At 37.8% G+C, this 24,116-nt stretch overlaps 1 protein-coding gene and 1 long non-coding RNA gene across 16 annotated transcripts in view; one reads left to right on the top strand and one right to left on the bottom strand.

The window, feature by feature from the left end:
• LOC100651429 (basement membrane-specific heparan sulfate proteoglycan core protein) overlaps positions 1-24,116 on the top strand; it is a 187,652-nt gene that overhangs the window by 10,637 nt on the left and 152,899 nt on the right. The window lies entirely within an intron of this gene.
• Positions 12,562-15,517, bottom strand: LOC125386565. The gene is made up of 3 exons (XR_007226836.1): positions 14,605-15,517; positions 13,834-14,479; positions 12,562-13,730 (listed from the first exon to the last, which is right to left on the bottom strand). It is a non-coding gene; the product is annotated as an uncharacterized LOC125386565 (long non-coding RNA).

The following is a 24,116-nucleotide window of genomic DNA, read 5'->3' as shown; positions in this document are numbered from 1 at the left end:
GTTACGAATCTTCGTAATATAGCGCGTGATTCAGCCTAGTTGTAGATTAGGTTTTATTCTAAGAAGCAAGCAAGCCTTTAATCTTTTCTCGTGTCAATGGATCTGATTTATTGTTAGATCACTCTGTTCGAAGCATCATTAATATCGAGAAGATTGCCTGCCAATAGTCTGTTTTAAGACTCGAAGAAACGGCCTGTCAGTGTTCTAGTCATCTGAAAGCTCAGCCTGTATAAACGTAGACAAGTACCACTCGAACAGCAACCTAAACGTTCACTCGAGTCAATAAGGAGGACGTGAATTGCGTTGCCTTTAATTAATTCGATCAGCTGGCGACGAAACAATTAAAACGCCAGCTTTTCCCACTTGAGCGTGAATTTTTCTATTGACAAGCTTGAGTCACAGATCCGTCTCTTAATGTTGGTCTTGACTCTCGCTAGCGTCAATGTACGAATGATTTTTTATTCCAGCAACGATGCTCAGAGATCAATTGACTCTGTTTCTAACAGAGCAACGTATAATAGGATATGATTCAGGCGCGATAAATTAGAAATTAGTAGAATAGTATTTAGAACGATGCATAATGTCATATCTCGCATTTGGCTAGATCCAGTCTTTGACCTACTTCTCTTAATTTTACAGCTTGGTCTATCATTTGCATCAAAGTCTAGGTTTCTCTTTCAATAGCTCTATGATTCACTGAAATCACTGGTGCATCATCGTGCCAACCAGGTGTCTTCATCTGGATCATCTGCTTTCCTAGAAGATCGGAAAGATCGTTCAGATTACTTTGATCGATCGACTACGTCCACACAGACACCGATGACCCACTTGTACGTTTTTAGGCGAAAATTATGGTTCGAAGCACAGTTGCTTTATGATTCCACCAAGTCATGACGTCTATGGTCTTCTGGAAACAATAGCGAATTAATAAGATGACTTCATCTCGATGAAAATTACTAGGATGAATTTCTCATGTCTCGAAGTAAACTCAGCCAGTTTATCCATCAATTATCGTTTCATAGGCAAACTGTAGACTCAGCCAAAGTCCAGCACTGTACAATGAAATGAATAGTTAGTGGGATATCACCTGAAGAAGAGGCACTCCCACGATTGTTATTCACCTAACAGTCTTTTTTATCTGAACGAACGGATACAAGAGACGAGGATTGTTCGCCATTCGTATGACGCGATTGCTTTCATTTCAAGGTTCGTTTCGCAATCGAACGACTCGATTTTATATCTGATGGAAAAGTTATGGTGTCGCAAGTGTTCTCGTCTGGTGGAACAGCCCCGAAACGAGTCTCGACTCATCGGCTGTTTAATCGATTTTTCGCGTAATCCTAGTCGGGCTATCAACCTCCTCATAATCGCCGGTTTGTTAGCTTTCCCCGTCAAATATATATATATATTACATCCATGGTGTAGGTGAGTTTGGCTGGTAGTAGCCCGTGCGTTATAGCGAGCTTCTAAATTAAAGCTTCGAGTAGCAGTAGCTATCGATACGGATTGATAAAATTCTGATGCAGTATAACACAGTGTATAAAATGCTCTTGTAGAAACTGAATCGAGGGAGAAATTATCGTCGTGTAAACGTACCTTTACGTGGATCGGGTCATTGATCTTTTGGCTGGCAAAGATTTTGAAAAGTTTCTGGAACACTTGTCGATATTTACTCATTCTGTGAAACAATGGAAACTTTCTGCGATGAAAGGAGTTGCCGAAAAATATGAAGCGTAAAATTTCGTTTAGAACTCGTGATCGACCCACAGGTAGATTCGAATCTTCCTGAAAGTTCGTCGGTTATTCGAAAAACGTTTCACCCATAAGTAGAATGACAAGTGTTTTCCAGCAGTTTGTAAATATGTGAAAGACGATCGTACCATTTGGATTTTGCTTGTAGTAAGAATTAGAAGATCGAAAGTAGGCTGTGTGGTGTGGCTACCAGCCCCGAATGAAGTAACTTCGACGCCCGGACAGGTAGGATCCCCGAGGCTTTGGTGCATCTGGTACGCATGCACTGGTAAATAACGTGTTTGCGCGTCCCTTTCACCGGCCCACCGTATCGATCCGTTTCCGCATTGGTTGCTTCAGCTCGTTTTTCGAATTTCTCGTGGATTTGCGACCCGGTCCAGCCCGTCGGAATTTATGGAACGAGTCGATCTCGCCAAGGATTTCCCGGGCAATTGCTGGCTTCGCTTCGATTGTCAGCTACAGAAATTCGCAAACCAGGACTATCTTCAGCCTTTCGTACTCTTCATCTTATGTTAGCTCGACGTACGTGAAATGTGGTTTCGTCAATTTTTAATTTGCTCGTGAAATGTTCTTCCATCATGCACCGTCGAAGATGTTAAGGAAGAGGAAATCAGCGTTATGAAAGTTTACGATAAAGATATCGAAAGTATATCGCGTTGTAACGAGCGATCGGAATATTCGCGCGAATAGTCCAAGTTCGGGAAAAAATTGTACGAAACGTAAATTTGCAAAAGAAATATAAAGTTGTTAAAAAATAATGTTGCGATAAATTTAGCACTGGCATTTCCTGTCTCACTTGGATAATCTTCTAATCTATAGATTGACTTCGAAGAAACCGATAGCTTCGTTCTGAGAATTAATTCTTCGGGAAATGCAACATCGATAGCAGTTAATCATCGGGACAGTCCAGTGAATCACGGAAATTGCGGAGGTTACGTCGATCAAGTACACAACGTTTTGAAAAAACTACATGACGAGTACCTGCTATATACACAGCACCAAATCTTAGAATCACTGCTTTATACAAAAGCTTATACTCGTTGCTCCCCTGTGGCTCTCACTTGAAAAACGACGATCTACAAAATTGTACATAAATTGCTATTGTACAAGTCCGAAAAAAATCTATGAAACGTGTAGAAAAGTAACGTGTAAAATGCACAGACTTAAACAATCTTAAGATCAATTCCCTCTGCATAGTGTCGAAAAAGATCTACAAGAGGCGCAGAGAAGTAACACGTAGAATGCTGGGAGTTAAAAAATTCCATTGCGCAATTCCGGAATAAATTTATAAAATATATCGAAAGGTAATAAAATAGACGAACGAAAAAATCTGCAATTGCACAGTCACGAAAGGCAGAGAATAGAGAACAGGTAACTATAGTGTAGAAATGGATTAAGCTCGCGTAGCGGCGGACAAATCGCAATGGTTCGTGGCGAGGTGGTTGGATTGTTCTTGTTTTCTCCTGCGTGAGTCGTAAAGAACGGTGGGGACAAAGAGGTCTCAGAACGCGTGTCCGGTCGGGTATTAAGATTCGATGTCACGCCGGGAAGAAAGGGGAGAGACGTCAGAGTACTCGCGTTCTGGAACGTGTGGGCGGGTGAAACTGGTTTCCAACATCGCGTGCGCCCGTGTCTGGCAAGGGCTCGAACGAAAAGGAAGAGTGGACCTGGTCAGATGCGTATTGCAACTGGTCCATTCGACCCTCTTCTGTATAATCTCGGACGCGTCAGATCTGCAATCTACAGCTTCGTTCAAAAACACGCGCATTCTTTGCCAAAGTTATTAACTCCGAGCCATACCGTGACGCATAAATTGTAGAATTGTAAAAATGTGACGTACAACGTGCTACTTGTTACGTGACGATTTATCGACGTTATCAGTTGATAAACCGTCGTACAAAACGATTCTATCGAAACAGTCGAAACAGCGAAAGCATCCATTGGATTAGAAGCTCGTAAAAATACCAATGGTTGAAGCTGTAAAAGTTTGTATCGATTCGCCATCAACTGCTTCTTTCTCCATAGTCGTGTTAAAGGAGCTCTAATCGTTACTCTTAACGAGAAGAGAGATCCTGGCTGAGATTAGCGAATTTAGGAAAATTCAAGTTGTTGTACCAAATGGCAGCTATGCTTAATTCAGCTTAAGCCTATCGAATTCAATTTAGATGTAATGTATAAATAGAACAGATCTAGCCTGGCAAAGTTCAAGTTGCCACTCCTCTTAGCGTGGCAGGACTCGGCTTAAATCTAATTCAAATTTAGCCCAGACCTAATCTACTAATTCTCGGAATTGGCTTTTCTCCTAGCTGCGTGAGAAGTCAGATCATCGGCGGAAATCGGCACACGAGCAACTCACAGCTAGATTGGTCTGTCTGAGTGTATGAAAAGAAGTCGAAGGGAAGAGTACAGTAGTCCTGTACACCGAAGTTAACTATTCCTAGCACGGAATCGCTCCGAGACGTCGAATCGCACGTATACCACGTATCTTACACGTTGCCCCTTTGTTTAACCACTTGTGACACGGTTCCCGTATTATTTCTGCGACCCCGAAGCAACGTTGCCAACGTGTCTCTGAAAGCAGGCTTCATTCTAGCGAGACCTTTTCCTTAGAAGTGCCCTCCTCAGAAGTGGGTCCATTATTACCCATTCTATAAGTGTCAGATCTTAACAGAGTGAGCAAATTAGGAAGTTTGGCATCGTTGACGTAATTTGTCTCGCTTCAAAGAGACTTGCACGCGATACTGAATGCAAACTAATAAGATCTTGTTGGCCGTTAGATGGCAAATAATGTTAGGTAATCCAGTTACTTCGTAATTTCTAACGACGAATATAAAGATGGAATTTAGCTCGTTCGAACTGTGAGTCGCGCGATTCGTCCCAATTTTCGCAGCTTCTCGAAGTAACAAGAAGCAAATGTTTTGCGAAGATCGGAGTGTGGATAAGACAAGGTAACCTTCTGATGAGTTTTTTTATCTATTTTTCTCTTTCTCTTATTGGGAAAACATATCGTTCCTACCGATCTATTTTCGATTTCTCTCTTTTAACACGTTGACGCCGGCGTGAGCCATCGGCGGTTCACGCGTGTCTGTCCCGTGAGGCGGCGTGCACCATAGGCGGGTCTGTCTCGTGGGCCATTGCGATGGGTCACACATGTATTTCACAGAATAGGTTTAATTATTTTATCTCAACGTTATAAGCAGACATACAATAGTAAAAACATAACAATTCAATATTATAAACTTAACATAATTGTTTCCTTTTTTCATGCAATTTTTTAAAACATGTTAGACAAATCACAATATGTTGTTACTTTTTTGGCTTTTTTCACGGCGCACTCTCTACCTTTTATTCTAGAAATGTGTTTATAACATTCTCTACACCTCCATCTGTCGAATTAGAAACAATAATAGCAAGAGCACGTAATAAATGGTTCTCGTAAAAAGTATCACCTAATGCATATACGATGTATACGGACGAAGATAAAACAAACGAGGCAGTAAAAACACTACGAATTTTCCAAACTACTGCTTGGCCGCTACAGATAGTCAGCAATTTAAATACAGAAATCTATTAGAATGCGTGGAATATCGTGCAGCAAATTGTTGAACGATAATTAAAATTAAAAAACACGTTGAATTAATAAGATCGTGTTTAAGTGTAGAAGATGGTCTTACTCACCTACTCTCCGAAGATAATGAGACAGCTGCGACATTGGTCGCACAGTATTCAGGACCAGGATACGTTTAATGAAAGCAACCTGATAATAGACGTACTCGAACGAGAAGTAATTAGCAGTTGCCCTGGTTCGGGCACGTGCATCGTCTTCCCATTAACGAGGCCAGTAATTCATTCTTTAATAAGACCAATCCGACGAACGTCGATCGAATCACACATCTGTGTTTCCGTATCGAAGGCGTTTTATCAAAGATGTCGAAGAAACGTTGCATCATCTTTCTATAACGAACTTGATAACGCGGTGAAACTGTCTCTCTTAATATATTCGACGCTAGAAATTCTTTGATATCGATCTATCCCCTTGCACTTCGATACCATTCTTCTCTGATTTCCATAGCTTTCTCGCGATTATCGCCGGAATTGTATTTTTGGCTGATTAAAATTTCATTTATAAGTCCGCGATCAATTGGAATTATTGGATTTTGTTTTCAACATCGTGGAAATTGTAAGAATTTGAAGGAAATTGTCCGATGGCAGGAAGCCATGGTAAAGTTAATTGGGACATTTAATTACGTAGACCGCGATAGAAATTTCTATATTCTTTGTTTATCAGTTCTTTTATTTTTACGTTTACATCGAAATGTACGCGACAGTTGGAAACTTCAATCGAAGCTTCGAACTTGCCTATACACTGGTCGCACAACTGCATTTTAACTATCAGACTGATATATTTTATACATCTCTGTACACCCTGTGTATTTTTCCACTTTCAAATATCCAGCAATTGCATAGAAATCCACAGTCTATTGATCACCTACACAGCAATTATTTCCAGTTCTCACCTATCGGAATTCCGCCACATATTATCCCACATTCCTCTTCTAAACCTGTATTGCTATCCTGTTTTACATTTTTTCCTATTTCTGCTTTAATATCCTGATACTAATTTTAATCTGTCGTCAGATTTCCATTTATTATCTGTAATTATACAAGTACGTTATATAGGTTGTGGGAGGAATTTTTCCCCGCTCTAACCCCGTAACATTTCTACGTTTATCGTCGTAAAAGAAACATAAAATCGTTGCAAGCTCGAGCTATTCGAATCTGTTTCAAATCTGACGCTAATTTAATCGCAAGATTCCTCAGACTTCTCTTTATCCGTAACGTCCGCTAAAATGCACGGTATTTTTTTCAGGAGTTTCATCGACGTGAAAGGGCTTTGGTTTTATGTTTCTCGCAGGATGGCAGGGTGCACGATCGTGGATACATCTTAAATTAGAGATCAGGTGCAGTCGGGGGCCGGCTGCTTTCCGATTCACCGCTACGATCCGCGGCTTATTGTTGCCGGGAATTTTCTTCCTTAGCACGCGCGCGTTTTGTCACGGCCATCTCGAAAGGGCTAAGCTCCGTGACTTGGATCGGCAGGTATATCGAATTCATAGGACCTTGAATAATGCAGCGTGAAAATGCTCGGACCTAAAATCCTGCCAGACACTGTGGGTCACCATCCTTTCTACGTTTGATGAAAAGAGCGGTGTATATTTATAGCGTGACGTTTACCATCGCTCTACAATATATTGTTTCGTACTTTATTTCGTATATTTCATATAAAGTTTGTTCTTAGATCGGGTCTAGTAGATGGTAATATAAATATTAGGTAAATCTTCGCCCCAAAAGCTTCTTTCGTTTTATAAGGAAATGATAGACGCAGAAGATTTGTTGTTTTATATTGTGCTATCGAATTAATTCTCTTCTAAGTTTGTTCCATTGGAACGAGATGGATCATACGTAATTGAACGAAATAATATGAAAGAGAAGATGTCGTGCGCAAACTAATATTGTCATTAAAGTAATATTATCTACACTAATAAGACACTAATAAGATGGTACATTAAAATATCGGAGAAATTGAGAGGCTCGTAAGGAAAACAAGGGGAAATTCTTCGAATTTTCATGGATATCGGGTCGAGTAAGAAACTCGCTCGCCTTTTACCGATTTGTGCCAATTACGAAAATTATTCGCACGTATTTGCATCTTTTCGCGAAGACATATATTTGTAAAGAAGCGAGATAAGCTTCTAACAGGCAGATTTTACACGAAGGTAATGATATTAGGTTGTCCCAAAAGTGTCTTTCGCTATCTGCACGCAGTTGCTTTATCTGGCGATGTTCATACAAACATGGAACTTAATCTGTCAAACGTTGTCGTCTTTATCTTCAGTCGTCTTCTAGCTCTCGTAAGATACGTTTCGTTCGCATTAAAACAAAGATATCTTGTGCATCTCTTATTTCCTTATAAAATGAAAGACACTTTCGGGACAACCTGATACTCGACGTGCTCTTTCCGGAAGATTTGAGCGAACTTATCGCTCAACTTAATACGTTGTAGGTCGCAACATTCGTGGAATTTGCTAGTATGAAAGTATTTCTTACTATTCTAGTATTTTTACGACTGCGATAATTTCTAAATATATCAGAAAAAAAGTGGAAAAGATAATTTCTAAATATATGAGACACGAGCCATTATTAACCTCCGCGAATCATTCTCGATGATTTTTTTCAGCCGTGTGATTCACGCACGCAGCTGGATTTGAAGATCCATTGAATATCTGTATCTGTGAAATATTTCTTTACGCGTTTACATTGAAACAGCTGTGGTTTCATGGTGATCCAGTTTCACTGTGAGCGAGATCAATAACTGGACTCTCTAGAATCGTGCAGAAAAACAGGAGATAAAAAAGAATATTCTCTTTGAAACGAATCGCGGCTCGTGGGATTTATGATCGGCCTTAGTTTATAGTTGGGGATGCACAGTTTCGCGGGGGCAGTCTCTGCGGGATTTTCGCATTTTTAGAATATCTTACGTCATGCCGGCGTTAAAAAGTTGGACCAGATGCTCCTTGTCGATCGAAGAAACTTTTATAACCGTCGTGTAATTGTTTGGATTATCGTTGCTCGAATCTCAGCTTTCTTTATTTTCGCCTATCAAAGGCCATCGTTTAGAGAACGGTTCATTTGTAATCCTTCTTTTTGCCAGTCGATCGATAATTTTACCAACATGTTTGTTATATTCTTCTGATTCGAATTACATCAAACACGATATAATTTGGAACATATTTGCTTGTTTAATAAATGATAATTAAATACATATCAATAATTAAATATAATTTAAATTATGTCGTGTCTGGTCTCATTCTGATAAAAAAAAATCTGAAAAATATTCGGTCGGTGAAAGTTTCATTTTAGAAAAGTAAAAGATAAAGAAAGTTCCATTTTTGAATCAGTATCTACGTACATTGTCTCAGCGATATTTTACATTGAATCATGTTACGCTATTCAAATGTGGCGCGCCGACGAGCTTTGCGGCGTCGAGGATAAGTGGTGGGGATAACGACCGTGCATTTATCGAGAGGGATTCCTATTCTATGATTATCAGAGGTTTCTATAATTAATACGCAAATGTTGTAATAAATGCAACGATACGTAAGGATTTTTTTCTATCCACTGTACCCGTTATTCTAATAATCTTGATCTTCACGTAACAATATGTAAATTACTTTACTTGCGTTCCATAACATTACGTTGCATTCATGCAACTCTTGTACATTATTTCACTGTTTGCTTCTTAACGGGCTAGCAATTTAATAGAAATAAGAAAACCGGTATTTCTAATGTTAAAAAGGTAATCAAATGAATATAGCCCTGCGTGTGCACGTGTTACGCTCCACTTGATTGGAATATGTCGCGACAGTGGTGGCAACCTCGGCGCAAAAAAGGCCCCGGAAACGCACTCGAGGCGGGAAAACGAGCCGCAACACCGCACGACTCGATTCGATTTATCTTAATTAGAACGCAGCCACGGGAATTAAAAATAACGAGTCCACCGGTATCGTCGTTAATTACGAAACGACCGTACTGCAGATGAGAAAAGCGAAGAAACACCGCGTCGAAGGAATTGAACGTGAGGGCCACACGCACGATCGAGCGAAAGAATTCGCACCGACAAAATTATCTGTCGTTAGTTGTAGTCATTACGCGTTCTATATTATTTTGTTCCAAAACTTTCTTTCGTTTTAGTGCACAACGTTGTTTGTTTTATATTACTTTATTGAATTATGTATGATCCATTTTGTCCTATTTCTATTATTACGATCATCCTTATATTATCATAAATTATCATGACCATAAATTTCTATATTATCTGACTAATCAATTTCTCAATTTTTGTTGATGTAAGAATTTACATAAAGTTAGACGAACAAAAGGAAATGACGAGTACGATTTTAAATTAAATTTTGAAATCGCTCATTTGACCGGCTCGGATAAGGTTAGTGTTAAAAGATTATAAAATGATATTACGAAGTATAATCTCCTCGTTAATATTAATCGTGGCCTCTTTAATACAAATGTTTTCCTCGTAGCAAACTTCCTAATGTCTGCTAAATCCGTTAATTTCACGAAACAAGAGGTAGAGAAAATTAATGAAATTGCGTAAGACAAGCAAATTTTAAAAATTCCAAAAAATTAAAGTTGACTATTTTAGCCTGTGAACGGCGCATGTACTTCCTTTTCTAAAATTACCCATCGTCCGCACGTAGAAGTCCAATGGCGTAAAATTCAAGGCGATATTGGAGGTCAAAGTATAATATTATTCTGTTTGCACGTCATGTCCTTTTTTCTAAGGTTTAAAAAGACTCTCTCTCTCTCTCTTTGTATATACATTGTTTTTTGCTTTTGACTATATCCGTAGAATATATACTGACAAAGTCTGGTTGCTAAATCCTCGCACACTCTGTATACTATCTGTTATAAGCAAAATGTTACTATAAAAATTGAACGATTGCAATCGGTTTTGAAAATTCGTGAGAAATAGTCACTAGTCGCTTGGATGTTGGCAAACGTGTTCACACTAGCGCCTAATCAGGCGTGCTCGAGGTACCAGGTTCGTGAATGGCGCCTGATTAGGATCGTAGAGAGGTTTGTTCTTCGAGAGCGTGGCTCGCGTTAGAGTACCTTTCAACACTAGAACTGTTACACCAGTCAAAATGACAGGTTTTACAATTTCATTTGAAAATTCCTGCCTCGTGTTATATTTTTTTCCCGCAATGATGTAGTGATGATTTTTGCAACGACAACTAAAAGAATGATATAATGAATTTTTTTTCGTATTTATTCAAAATCAAAATAATTTTGTATCATGGCCAAAGGGTCCTACGATTCGTTTACCGTGTTAGAAATCGTTCTGAAGTTGTGAGGAGGAAGCGGATAATCGAACACCTTTTCTTCGAGAAAAATTCCAGTGTATAGAACTTATGGCAGAATCAAGAAACTCGAATGTTTCACGTGTTCAATCGTTAGATATTGATTTAATTACTTAGATATTATTGCTTCAAGTATTATATACTTTATATAATGTTACATTATATAGAGATACCTAAATTTATATGAAATATCATATATAAGTATTATATTTGGGTATTTCATACATTTTAGCACATCATCTGTTTTCTATTTATTTCTACGTCTTTAAATTTCCCCTAGATGCATAAAAATCCCTATTATCATTGTTGTTGCTATACAGGGTGAGTCGATAAGAAGTATCTAGGATAACTCGTTACCTGATATTGGTTTCATCTCAAAACGTTTGAAAGGAATTACGTTGAATTTCAAGAGATTCGTTGAAAGGATGCAGTTTTATTTTTTCCATCTTATATTTTCTGAGATATCGAGATTCTTGGGACATTAGGTCGTCCCAAAAGTTTCTTTCGTTTTATAAGGCAACACTAGATGCGCAACATTTTTTGTCTCTTTGGTTCTATTGGAACCAAATGAATCATACATAATTCGGTAAAATAATATAAAACAAAACATGTTGTTATATCATTTTTGCTGAGAATAGTCCATTTGTATGGACCAACGTTATAAAAAATATACATTGTAAAGTAACGTTTTAATGAGACCCGTGGTCAGCTGGATATCTTAGAAAATATAAAATTGCATCCCTCGAGATGCAACATAATTCAATTAATACGATTCTCGATAAAACCAACAGATAATGAGTTATGTCAGATAGTACTAGTTATTGATTCACCCTATATACTTGTAGATCATGTAGATCATGTGTTTGATATTGGTGGCAACTTTTATATTATTTTATTATTTGTCTTGCACGATAAATACAATTTGAAAAAGATTGCGACAATGTAGGCGTTATTGTGTCACTTATCAGCCAAGCTTATCACACATTCTTGTTGTTCTATTTCCGCCATGCTTCTACGAGCTCTGCTGTCGTAGAGTGTAGAGTTTCGCATTTTAGTGATATTCTTTTACTTACGATACTGTGTGTAAGCACGTTTGTGGCGTAATCTCGTCAGTTTGTGCCACGGACGTTCGTCAAAGCAAAAATTCCCTTTATCTATTTTGCTGCAGTTTATAGAGTTTTCTAGAATCTATCTGAAGTTAACCATAACTTCTTCTTCCCATACTGCATTCTAACCTAACAATTTTTACATACCGTTAGATCGGTGCATATAAAATTACGTGTCTTCGATGTTTGAACAACTGTGCGTTAAATTTTGTTCTATCGCCGACTATATCAGCCGCGTAAGAGAAGAAAAAAGCGCGTATAAATTATATTTGTAATAGAAATATGGAAACTAACCTATTGGAATTGAATAATGAGAATATTCGCGTGATGTGTTTGTGAGATCAAATCTGGGAAAGTAACCTCGCAAAATGCTGAAACGTAAATCTAGCTTCTTCGGTTTCTGAATTATTAATCATCTTTTCGTGGTTTATTAAAAAAAGAAAAAATGATTATCTTACGAGTAACGTTGGAAGCTCACAAGATAAGGAAGAGTCCTAAATCTTTGTGTTCTTCGAATCGATATTTTCGATTATCTGCTTGATTCTCTATCGAACAAACGATACTAAACGATACGTTTGGAAAGAACGTCAGTGTGGAAGGAATTCCTAGAGGCGACGCACGTGGAAATTTTGCTCGTTTTTGGAGGGGAAAATCGCGGTATCAATAAATTTCTCGCTTATCAGCCACCATAAATCAGACCTTTGAGGCTCGATGAACCATGCAAGAGCCACGTTGCCAGTCTGGTTCGATTCTTTCACGCGGTGCAAATAAAGAAAAAAATGCCCCGAATTTATTTCGATTTTCTGGATTCCAAATCCAAACATCGCAAATTCCTCGTCAACTTTTATTTATTAAACTTACGATTTATTTCACGCCGTGCTTTAATCGCGCTTCGAACAATCTTTTTGCCAATCTCGTTGAAAAATAGATTCCGTTTTCTCGGAACGCAAAGATCATGATCAATAGAAGAATAGATTTTTTTCGAGCTCGAAGCAGAACGATTAAGATAAGACTAACCTTCGAACCAGATCGCTTGATATTAATCTGTGCCTGTATCAGTGGTATCATTTTACGATAGTTTGGTAAAAAAAATGAGGTTTCTAGTAGTTGAACGTTTGCTCTCGTATTATCCGAGTCGGATATTTTCTGCAAAAATATTCAGTCCAGCTTATTTGCTACGCTACGAATAATTTGCATATCTGCTCGTTAAACTAAGTCATTGATCGTTTCAAGTGGGACAGTAGAATGTCAAACCGAGGGCTCATGCCGAATTGATCGTTGAACGTTCACCTCCGTTACGTGATAATCGCAATTGAATTCTTCGTAACTCGACAGAACTCGAAAGCGTGTATTACGGCAATTTATTGCACGAATAGGCTCAGAGAAATTCTTTGGCTCGAAATGGCAGGAAAATTAAGAATTGGAATCTTCAGTTTTGAAGGAATCGAGTTTGAACAGTTTTTTCAAGTGTACGTGAATTCGACCGATTCTCGGCTGGATAAGAATAGGCAATCGACAGGATTAAATAAATCGAAAATGAAGAATAAAATTTCGTCGTTTGAGATCTCGTTTTTTGGCAAAATGGAGCTTGAATACGTTAGCTAAAAATTACTTTAAAAAAAACGTAATTCCACATTCTTCGACTTATTTTCACACGTAGAATAACGTTCTGTCGATCATCATCTACCGCTGTCTAGCCAGTAATTAGGCAAATGTACGTATACTTTGCAAATTTACAAACTCGTGTTTCTAAAAAAAAAAATTTCTGACCTCATTTGTATAATGAATTACCGACCACTCTGTATAGTAAATACGGACACTTACGATAGAAGACTTGTTTCTGTAACATACGTATTTAAAAATGTTGCTACAGGTGTTGAAATGCTTCTCTGATTTACTGCAGAAGCGTGTCTGAACGCAGATATTTTTAAAATGACTGAAAAAAAAAAAAAAAAAGAAAAAACGCTAGTTCTTCTATTAATCAGATCTATAAGCTATTGATGAAAGAAAATCTTCAGCTCAGAAAATATTTAACTGACCTTTTTCGCGACAGAAGCTATTTCCAGTTCAGTGTCACTTTTCTTTAAGACGTTAACTTCTTTGCCTGTGGAATAGAAAGTTATTTACAGGATTTACATTAATCATTGAATAAATTGATATAATAGAGCAAGAGTCTACGTTTAGGCTACTGCTAATAGAAAGTTCATTAAAATAAGCGTTACTTCCCTTCAAGGTTAAGACTTATTATAACTAAATCAATTTTATTGTAACTTTTATTATGATTTTTTTTACTGCAACTAAGTCATCGTAACTATATCAATTTTTGCTTTGTATCGTTACATCGAGTGAAGTATCTGTGATAATTATGAATTGTTAGATCTCAAGTTGAAATAAATATGTGAAATCAATTATTAGATAACACTTGGCTCGTAGGAGTAAGCAAAGTGTTTGTCATACCACACAATGCCTATTATCAAATTAAGGTCGAAATATAAATACACGTATCGATGACTTGATTGCACAAATATTGTACGTGCATTTTCTGTGCAATTGGAAATTTTCTATCCGGCAAATAGTTCTTCGCTATATCTGTACGCTGTTCAAATGGCCACATCTGCTTCATACGTTTAGGAAAAATAACATTTTCTCTTATCATACGATCTACCTTTGTCATTTCACGTATGCCTGTAAAAACGACCAATATACAATCTCTAATTAATTTTGTAACACCATTGATAAAGATAAATAGAATTATCCAATAGTATTTATTTCATTATAAAATATCTCAATATTCAGATAAATATCTTAACCATTTGCACTTCTATGTCGAGCGTGATTCCACATCAGTTTTTATCTCAGGAGCTGCTTTGTCGAGTCCCACTCGACATTCCTTCAGTCCCACCTTCTTTTGTGAAAAACACCAAGATTGCATCCTGAAAATTGTTTGAAGATATATCATACATTTAAAAATTACAAAATGCAACAATAGTGTGGATAAAACTGGTACTTAGGTGAATTTCTTTCTTCCTATTTTTATTTAAATTGTCTTAATTTTTAGTTTTTATCTCAGGAGCTTCTTTGTCGAGTCCCACTCGACATTCCTTCAGTCCCACCTTCTTTTGTGAAAAAAACCAGGATTGTATCCTGGAAATTGTTTCAAGATAAATTATACATTTAAAAATTACAAAATGCAACAATAGTGTGGATAAAACTGGTACTTAGGTGAATTTCTTTCTTCCTATTTTTATTTAAATTGTCTTAATTTTTAGTTTTTATCTCAGGAGTTTCTTTGTCGAGTCCCACTCGACATTCCTTCAGTCCCATCTTCTTTTGTGAAAAACACCAGGATTGCATCCTGGAAATTGTTTCAAGATAAATCATACATTTAAAAATTACAAAATGCAACAATAGTGTGGATAAAACTGGTACTTAGGTGAATTTCTTTCTTCCTATTTTTATTTAAATTGTCTTAATTTTTAGTTTTTATCTCAGGAGTTTCTTTGTCGAGTCCCACTCGACATTCCTTCAGTCCCATCTTCTTTTGTGAAAAACACCAGGATTGCATCCTGGAAATTGTTTCAAGATAAATTATACATTTAAAAATTACAAAATGCAACAATAGTGTGGATAAAACTGGCATTTAGGTGAATTTCTCTCTTCCTTTATTTATTTAAATTGTCTTATTTTTTAGTTCAAGTAAATTTCAAATAAAACACTTAAAAGCGTTGGCAGGTGCTGCTAACGAAATTGAAATAAAATTCGCAGTGCAAAGGGTTAATATTAAATTATTAATATTGTTTTTCTCCAGAACGCTGAAAATGGACACACGATATTTATGCAACGAGCCATCGACATTGTGTATAGCAATTGGTAGTCGCAAAAGGGTTAAAGACGTGCTGTCAATTTTATCATTGAGTTCATCGTCGAATATAGTTTGCATAGGCGAGCTAGAAACTTGGTAGTGGTTTTATCACTCAACAATAAGTGTTACGACGTTCATTGAGCACTTGACGCGTGACGATGCATATGCATTTTCATTCATCTTCGACGCACGTCGCGTCGTCACTTCCATTTTCACTTTTTACGATGACGTAACCGGCCGATTTAGATGTAATTATTTGCAAACTAGTTCACACTCCATTTATCTCATCGTGCAAATATTTTTATTGGCTGATAACGATGGTTAAAGGATTTCACTCGGTGTTCTTCATTCATATTTGCCAGTAAGAATCCATTGGATCGGGAAATGGAAAAGTCGCAATTCTGGCGAAACGGCTACCGATTACCAGTCACGGCTAGTAATTATCAAATTCCTGATAATTAACGAGATTCGATCGACTTTACCCTCTCATTGGACTCGTTGCGCATCGCCTTCGTTACTATTCAATCCTCGTGGGATCGGTTCTCTTTTCCAGCCGATCGAAATTGAATCAAATCCTCTTTTTGCTTTTGGAGAGCAAAAGAAAATTTACAACGTAAACGTTAGGAGGAAGGTATTGAGTGGAAGTTCGATCGGCTAAATGTTAAGTTCTAGAATAGTTGGTATTAATTTTAAAAAGATTGAGTACTCATTTACCAGATTTGAGATGGCTTCCAGTTGACTTGAAAATCTAACGTAGACTTAACTTAAGGTCAACTTAAATATTCTTTGAAATTGAGCAATGGATTAACAAACTTAGGGTGGTTCAGTTTAAGTATGCAGATGTATTGTACTATCATGATTGAGGCACTAGATGTTAATTTCACTCTGCAAATGAGTGAAATTATTAAGTTTGCTTTGATATTGTAGGTTTAAAGTTTAGTCGAGTACTCAACTATTAGATTGGGTTACATTAGTTAGTCGCAAAATCAAGTACGTACTCAACTACTACATTCGCGTTAGATTTGAGTTAGTACTCAATTAGTACGTTTAAATTAGGTTTCAGATAACTTCAAAATGGTATGCCTCGCTATTGAGGTAATAGGTACTTGAGGTACTTAAAGCCACTATTGAGTTCACATGAACTAACTTTTCGTTAGATGTAAGTTCATTTTAAGATTACTGGGTTTGGATTAAGTTAGGTGATTACCGGATTTACGTTTGCCACAGGTTCGTTTCACTCAATTTTCATGAAAATTTGTTACTTAACACGAAGCACTAAACACTTGGTACCAATTGAGACACACGATCGACTGATAAACTTACTATACTAATCTGATACTTAAGGGGGTGTCCTGAATTAGAATGTTCTAAAACAGCGTCTTTTTGTGATTTTTTTTAAAAGGGAAAGAAAGAAATGAAGTTATTGAAGTTTTAGGTATGCTTTTATATATATTTAACGAATACAAAGAAATTTTTTTTAAAGCAAAAAGAAAAATTATAACAAATTTCTAAGCCTATTTCACGGGCTGCAGTTTTCAATCGGCGTGAAAGATCCAGCTCGTAATTGTTGACCGAAAGGAAAAACCAAAAAAGGATTAAATTATTATATATCTTTCTTCTCGATGAATTAAAAAAGTTCGAGAAAAAGTTTATTTAAATAATCGTTATAGCACCTTAAAGTTTATCTTTTCTTTTTATGAAACACATTTTTTCTTTAAACCCGCCAAAAATGTTTAATTTCGCACTATTTTCTGCCTTTCTTTTTTAGTTCATCGAGAAGAAAATTATATAATAATTTAATCCTTTTTTGGTTTTTTCTTTCGGTCAAGAATTACGAGCTGGATCTTTCACGTCGATTGAAAACCACAGCCCATGAAATAGGCTTGGAAATCAGTTATAATTTTTAAGGACACCTCCTTAAGTCGTTACTTAATGCTCGAGTAATCAGTACTCAAGTCGATGTTTATATCCATTAAGAATTTGTATATATTGTAATAGATCGTCATTGATCCATTGGCTGGTTTGCTGCTTAAAATTTCTTGCGTGAGTGCACCGATGTTTGCCACGGTGAATCACTGAATACATTTTCACAGAAATCGTCGTATTGGCGTCAGATCCGGAAATAGATTCATAAATTAAATAACGTATAAACAGTTGCATGCGATCTTTACCGATGACATAATTTTCAACGTTATCCGTTAATACGAACGAGCTTCTCCTATAAATTTTTCCTATCGTTAAATAACACTGTTTGTAAATTTATCTCATCCACTAATTTGATTTATATTTATTTACTTCTCAATAACCGTAGCTGTCACTGCGTTTATAAGTTGTGATTTTTCTGTGTAAGCAACATTTGCATTCTTAAATGTCGCAAAGTACAAGGTTAACGTTACACAACCAGGTTAGAATACGTATCGTAAACGTATCTGAGTATGCAAAACTGTACATTGCAAAACTGTTGGTCGGATGTATCGCCGTTAATCCATAAGCAAACCGGCGGCTGTCAGACGAATCTAATTGGATGACCGCAAGGTTGATTTCTTGCTGAAACACTTAGCGCGTCGTGCATATTTCAAGCTTTCCCAGCGATGGCTTCGACTCATCATCGAGTTCTATCATTAGTATGGTATTTAGGTCTTCGCTTGAACAATAAATTAGATTTGAGGAAACATATAACATTAAAGACAAGACAAGTTAATCCAAGATGTAAAGGCACGTGCTGGCTACTTGACAAAAAGTCAACATTATCACTGTGTTGTAAAATACTTATTTATAAAATAATAATAAGGCTGGCGTGTCTCTTGTGTCAATCACTTTTAAAAATACTCCAACAATACTCAAACAAAACGCTTCACGATGCTTTGATGTCCTATGCATCGCAGAAACAGTACAAGAATAGAGCAACATAGAATTAGATGTTCACAGGAATCGACAATTGCTGAAGGAACGACAGGGTCCTAGATTCATTCAATGCTCGCTTCAGTGCCGATTGCTCTGATACAAAGAAGGAAAAAACATCGAGTTCGTTTTAAAAGGAACGAGGCAATTAACTCGAAATAATTCGGATCCATTGAGATTCCATTCTCTCGTGCTATCTTCTGCAAATACAATAATTTACTTGATTGATTTATACCGACGAGTTGTAAAGTATAGGAAAATATAAAAAGAGAAAGAGATGGAAGCGTTATAGCGTTAACTGAACATGATTGTGTCGTTATCCATTGAGAACTTGAGTCCCAAGTTTGGAATGTTTCTGTCAACTTTAAGCGAGTGTTAAGTCTGGAGAAATTGAAACTTTGGTTGAATTTAAAATTGTGCTCATAATCGCGAATACTGGAATTATTTTAGAGATGGTTATTTAATGTTAAGTTCAATCTCGAATCAATGTTAGATAATGTTCGAGTTATTGTCGAGTCGCTATTGAGTTTTAATTGAGTTACTCTTGGGTCAATGTTAAGCGAAATTTAAGTCGTGATAACAATTTTGAACATAGAAATTAACTATTAATGTTAAGTCAATCACGAGTCAGTGTTAAGTAATATTTGAGTTACTATTGAGTGTTTACCAAGTTTAAATTATACTTACGCCGATGTTAAGTGATGTCTGAATTGTTGTTAAGCAACTATTAAGTTTAACTTGTTTTATTTTTCAGTCAATGTTGAACTTCTCTTAATGTATATTGAGTTGGTATTGGATTTTATTTGCGTTGAGTAACTTGCTGAGTTCCCTCGAGTAACTTGTTGAGTTCCCTCGAGTAACTTGTTGAGTTCCCTCGAGTAACTTGTTGAGTTTCCTTGAGTAACTTGTTGAGTTCTCTTGAGTAACTTGCTGAGTTCCCTTGAGTAACTTGTTGAGTTCCCTTGAGTAACTTGTTGAGTTCCCTTGAGTAACTTGTTAAGTTCCCTTGAGTAACTTGTCGAGATTACTTGAATTGCTCCTGGGTAACAGTTGAGTTAATTTGTTCATTTCTTATCTGCGAAGAATTATCGAGAATTTGCAGATATTTTCTTTAATTTTACTTGTAGTATTCGTTTTTTTCAGAGGTCAGGAAAATGAAGATACTCTCTGGGCAATCGACAAACTGTCAAAGCATTCGATAATTTGACGACGAGTAGATGAAGGGAACGGTTCCCAGATGTGTAAATGTTTCCATCCACTTATCTCCCGACCAATAATCAGAAATCAATTTTACATCACCGGTATATAATTGCGTAATTGTTTGACAAGCTGTTCACACATTTTGCCTGGCCTCGTTCATCCTCCCAGGAAATCGACATCATTTTCTAATATTACCTTTTCACGACGATCATCGTTATTTACCATACCTGAAAACCGGTTTCCCGGATGAATCACGATACTATCTTTTCTCAATTCTCTTTAGTAGAAAAGAAAAAAACAAGTTTATTAGTCACGTATGCTCTATAACGCTATAACATTACAATTTCTTTTCTAGTTGCCTGTCCTCGCAACATATTTATTCCGATTTAATTATCGTTTCTTTTTTTCTTCCTTAATCAATGTCCTCTAATTTACAACATTAATTCGGTCATTTTTCTTTCATAAGAACAAAGTTCAAAATTAACTTAGATTCGTTCGATTTTTTAAATATACTTTTCAGGGTAATAATATTTTTTATTTTTTTTTTTCGTTATAAGACTAAGGTGGATGCGTTAATTGAATTTTTGTATCGTCCGTAGTTAGTCTTTAAAATATACGTTCATTCGGAGGAATATTGGAAAAATCGGAAAATACGATAAAATTACCTCATGGTCCTTTTTCAAGGATAGTGAGCATATCTGGGTTAATATTCGATCGATACCGGAATAGTTTAGTCGATATTACTTAGGATTTAATGACAGCCGATTAACGAGTGGCGTGGGATTGATCGAATCTCGGTGGCCAGAGAAATTGTCGACCAAATAGGAGACAGGAATTACAAGGCGTGAGCACTCCATGTTCCCGCTATTCCCTCTGCCGTGTCTATCTTTAGCTCAGACTCTACAGAGCGTTTCAAAAAAGAGATGCATAACCTTTCCACGAACAACTTATACCGAGAATCCCCCTCCAAAACTAATATCAGACAAAACTTAGTCACGAAAAGTTCTCAACAAATTGGCTAAACCTATTTTTGTTTGATCGGCAAATTTAGGTTAGGATTTGGTAACCTTCTTATCTTTCTTTTTTCGAACTGTCAAATGTAATAGATTTCCACTAGATTCGGAATAGAATTGCTATTGGATCAAATTTGAGGTTATGTAGCCTATTGTAGAATAGTTTTATCAACCGAACAAGATTCAATCGACATTAATTTCAATACGAAGGTTAGTAAATTTAGGTTAGGATTCGACTTGGGTTTTTATTAACTTTTAGCTCGTGCTCTTAAATGCCGGATGCACGTAGCTGAGGTTTGACCTATGAAATCAGATTCGAACGTGTTGCGAGGTTGTTGTATACTGGCTGTCGCCGGAGTTGGATGTTAAACGTTAAACGACACAAGTCGGATGCCATCACGAGCCCCTAGAATCAAGCGTCGCGACAGTGGTTCGACGAAGAAACGAGTCCCTCGTTCCTCGAATCTCACGCGTCGTTTGCTCGAACGATTCGGCTAAAGTCGCGAGCAGACGTCATTATGTGGCAAGACACAGCCGTTTGAAACTTATTCACCGCGTCTGCCATGGCTCGTCGCCCTTTTTTTCTTTCAAAAACGTCACGCCAGCGTTCCACCGATACTTGACACGGCCGACACGACGCCCATTGAAACGTGCGTGCGCTCATTAACGCGCGATGAAATCGAGGAAAAACCGCGACACGCCGCATGCTATGCCGGATAACCCGTGTCGACCAAGTTTGGTTCCGCGCAAACGGCATTCGGGTTGATCTATGAGACCGCGCGAGTCTTCGAATGGTCAGGAATATCGTCTAAGCTCGGTAAAAAGCAACTAATTTGACGGAATATCGATGAAGAATTCAAGTCGAAGATGCTGAATATTCTAAAACCTCGTAGACTTGGACAAATTCTTTAAAATCTAGCGAACTCTTCAATGTCTGCAAGTTTCTTCGTCTCTGTTTCTTCGTATTTCGTTCGTCGAGTATCGAGCTGCTTTGCTTTCGCAGAAACGTGATTCTGTCTGATCATCCAGTTTACGAATAATTAGGTCTTCCAGCCAGCAAAAAGTGGTCAATTTGATGAAATGGATGAAGCATCGCAGTCAAAGTTCAGACTCTCCAAATATGTTTAACAAGGTCCTAAAATCCTAGGAAAGCTTTCTACGTACCAAGATTTCTTCTACATTCTGTCTGCCGGTTTCCAGACGAACGACGAAGGTTTCAACGAATTCCTGACAATCTGGGGAAACGTTGCTCGAGCCTGCGGAAGAATTTTCTTCTAATTGTCGCGTACTTTCGCTTCCTTCGTTTATCTTCAACTGGCAGAATCCGATATTTTGAACCAGGAACAGCCAGTTCCCTGAACCTCTGCACTAAATTTCTATTCTCGAAACATCTGGTAGATGCGACACCCACGATCCTCCAACTGCGCAACGCTTTCTCACCCCGAACCGATCTCATCCCGAATTCCATAAAAATCCTTCGCGTTCCCAAGCATACGAAAAAACGACAATTAAAATCCCCAGTGAATAAGGCGACGTGAAAGAGCAACAAATGTTGCGCATACGTTTTTCCACTCGTCTCAGCGGAGCTTTCTTTTGTAGAGAAATAGGCGGTGGTGGGGGTCGAAAATGATCGGGGTTGTAGGGAAAGAAATTGCTGGTTTTTTCTTCTTCTCGCCCCGGTAACCAGAGTATTTGGGTCGCGTGTCCCACATTCCGGCCATGTTGAAGTTAATTGCAGGTGTTAACGACGATTACCGTCGTCTGTGCCGGCTACAGGCTGTTTATATCCGTGTGTGTCTGGTCTTTTGTGCGACCAGGTCGAGCGGGATGAATCAAATTTCTTCCTCTTTGTTTCCTGCCTCCGCTTCGTAATTTCGTCCCCCTTCTTCTTTTTCTTCTTTCTTTCTCTCTGTCTCTCTCTTTTTCTTTTTTTGTTTCTTCTCTCGTTCTCCCTCGCTCGTTCTCTTTCCTTCTCCAACTACCCTCCTCAGTTCAGCCATTTTTTCCCCCTTTGCTCGTCGTTTCCCTGTCGGCGAAGAATGGCGAATCGTCGACCTGGTATTTCTCGAGGACAGATTCCTGCCGTTCGAACCGTTCCGCTCGCAGCTTGAGAACATAGCCACGAATAAGCTTCCGATTCTTTGGCTCTGTCTATGCGCTGGTAACTGTGTCGAGATCCGTTTTGCTGGCAAATTTTACGTGCACGGTCGTGGCTGATTTTTATATTCGGTTAAGGCTAGGATAACGAGGAGCAACGACGTTTCGTTCGCGTCTTTTGCGATCTTTAATTGCTGTCTTCGCTGAATACGATTTTGTGAGATTAATTTTACAGCGCAGCAGCTTTCTTTTTTACATCGGATCCGATTCTTCTTCTGCTTTGGGTTACGGTGAAATTGAGGAAGAAAATTTAGTTTGCGTAAGTTTCACGGTGGTTTAGAATGTGGCGGTGCGCTGTAATTGGATCAGAAAATTGTAAGAAAATCCCAGTTTTGATTTTGCATGTAATTATTCAGCCGTTAGCTGATACCTACTCGCCCGCTATGGTGTACTGGCTGAAAAAAGGAAGGTTTCTAAAACGAGAAGCGTAAAGAGGCGCTATGATTTTACAAGATGAGTCTATATTTGATTAGAGCAATTAATATTACATCTCTCGTTTTAGAAGGAAATCATAGATGCACAACATTTCTTCTTTTGTATTATTTTATTGAATTATTTATGATCCACTTTCCTGCAATAGAAGAAACGAAAGAACGAAACGACAAGAGAGAAACTTTTGGGACAACCTAATAAATAAATGGTAAAAGATCGTCGTCAGCACAGAAGTTCATAATTTATCAATTTTAAACCGTACTTTATCCCAATGTTACACGTGCGCGATGTCTAAAATCACAGTGGAACAAGTCGAGCAGATTTGTTCACCTACTGCAGCTTCCAAAAATGATATTCCACAATGAATCGATCAAATTATGACTCTACCCTTCGACGCGATACATTTTCGCAATTGGCGAGATCTACATGGAGCGCCGGATCTACATACAGCGTTGCTCTGCGAAAAGAATAGCGAACTCACTCACGCCACTCTGATTCCCGGTCATACGATGGCAATGAAGCGCGAAATAGCCCGACAACGACTGGATTATCGCGTTACGGCTCGACAACCAGCGATCAATTATTCTATTTGCCAACGATAACTGTTGCAGCTCGTTATCTGTTGCATAGACACGCGCGCCACGTTCTCTGCCAGCTATGCGATGAGGATGCGGGGAAAAAAGAAAGTACTGCGAAATATCGATTAATAAATTAAATTGGCCGCGCTGAGTTCATTCCTTGAACTGTAGCGGTCAGT

This window comes from Bombus terrestris, chromosome 16 (assembly GCF_910591885.1).
Source record: "Bombus terrestris chromosome 16, iyBomTerr1.2, whole genome shotgun sequence".
NCBI lineage: Eukaryota > Metazoa > Arthropoda > Insecta > Hymenoptera > Apidae > Bombus > Bombus terrestris.
The sequence above is the reverse complement of the archived record's forward strand: the minus strand, read 5'-3'. Positions and strand labels throughout refer to the sequence as shown.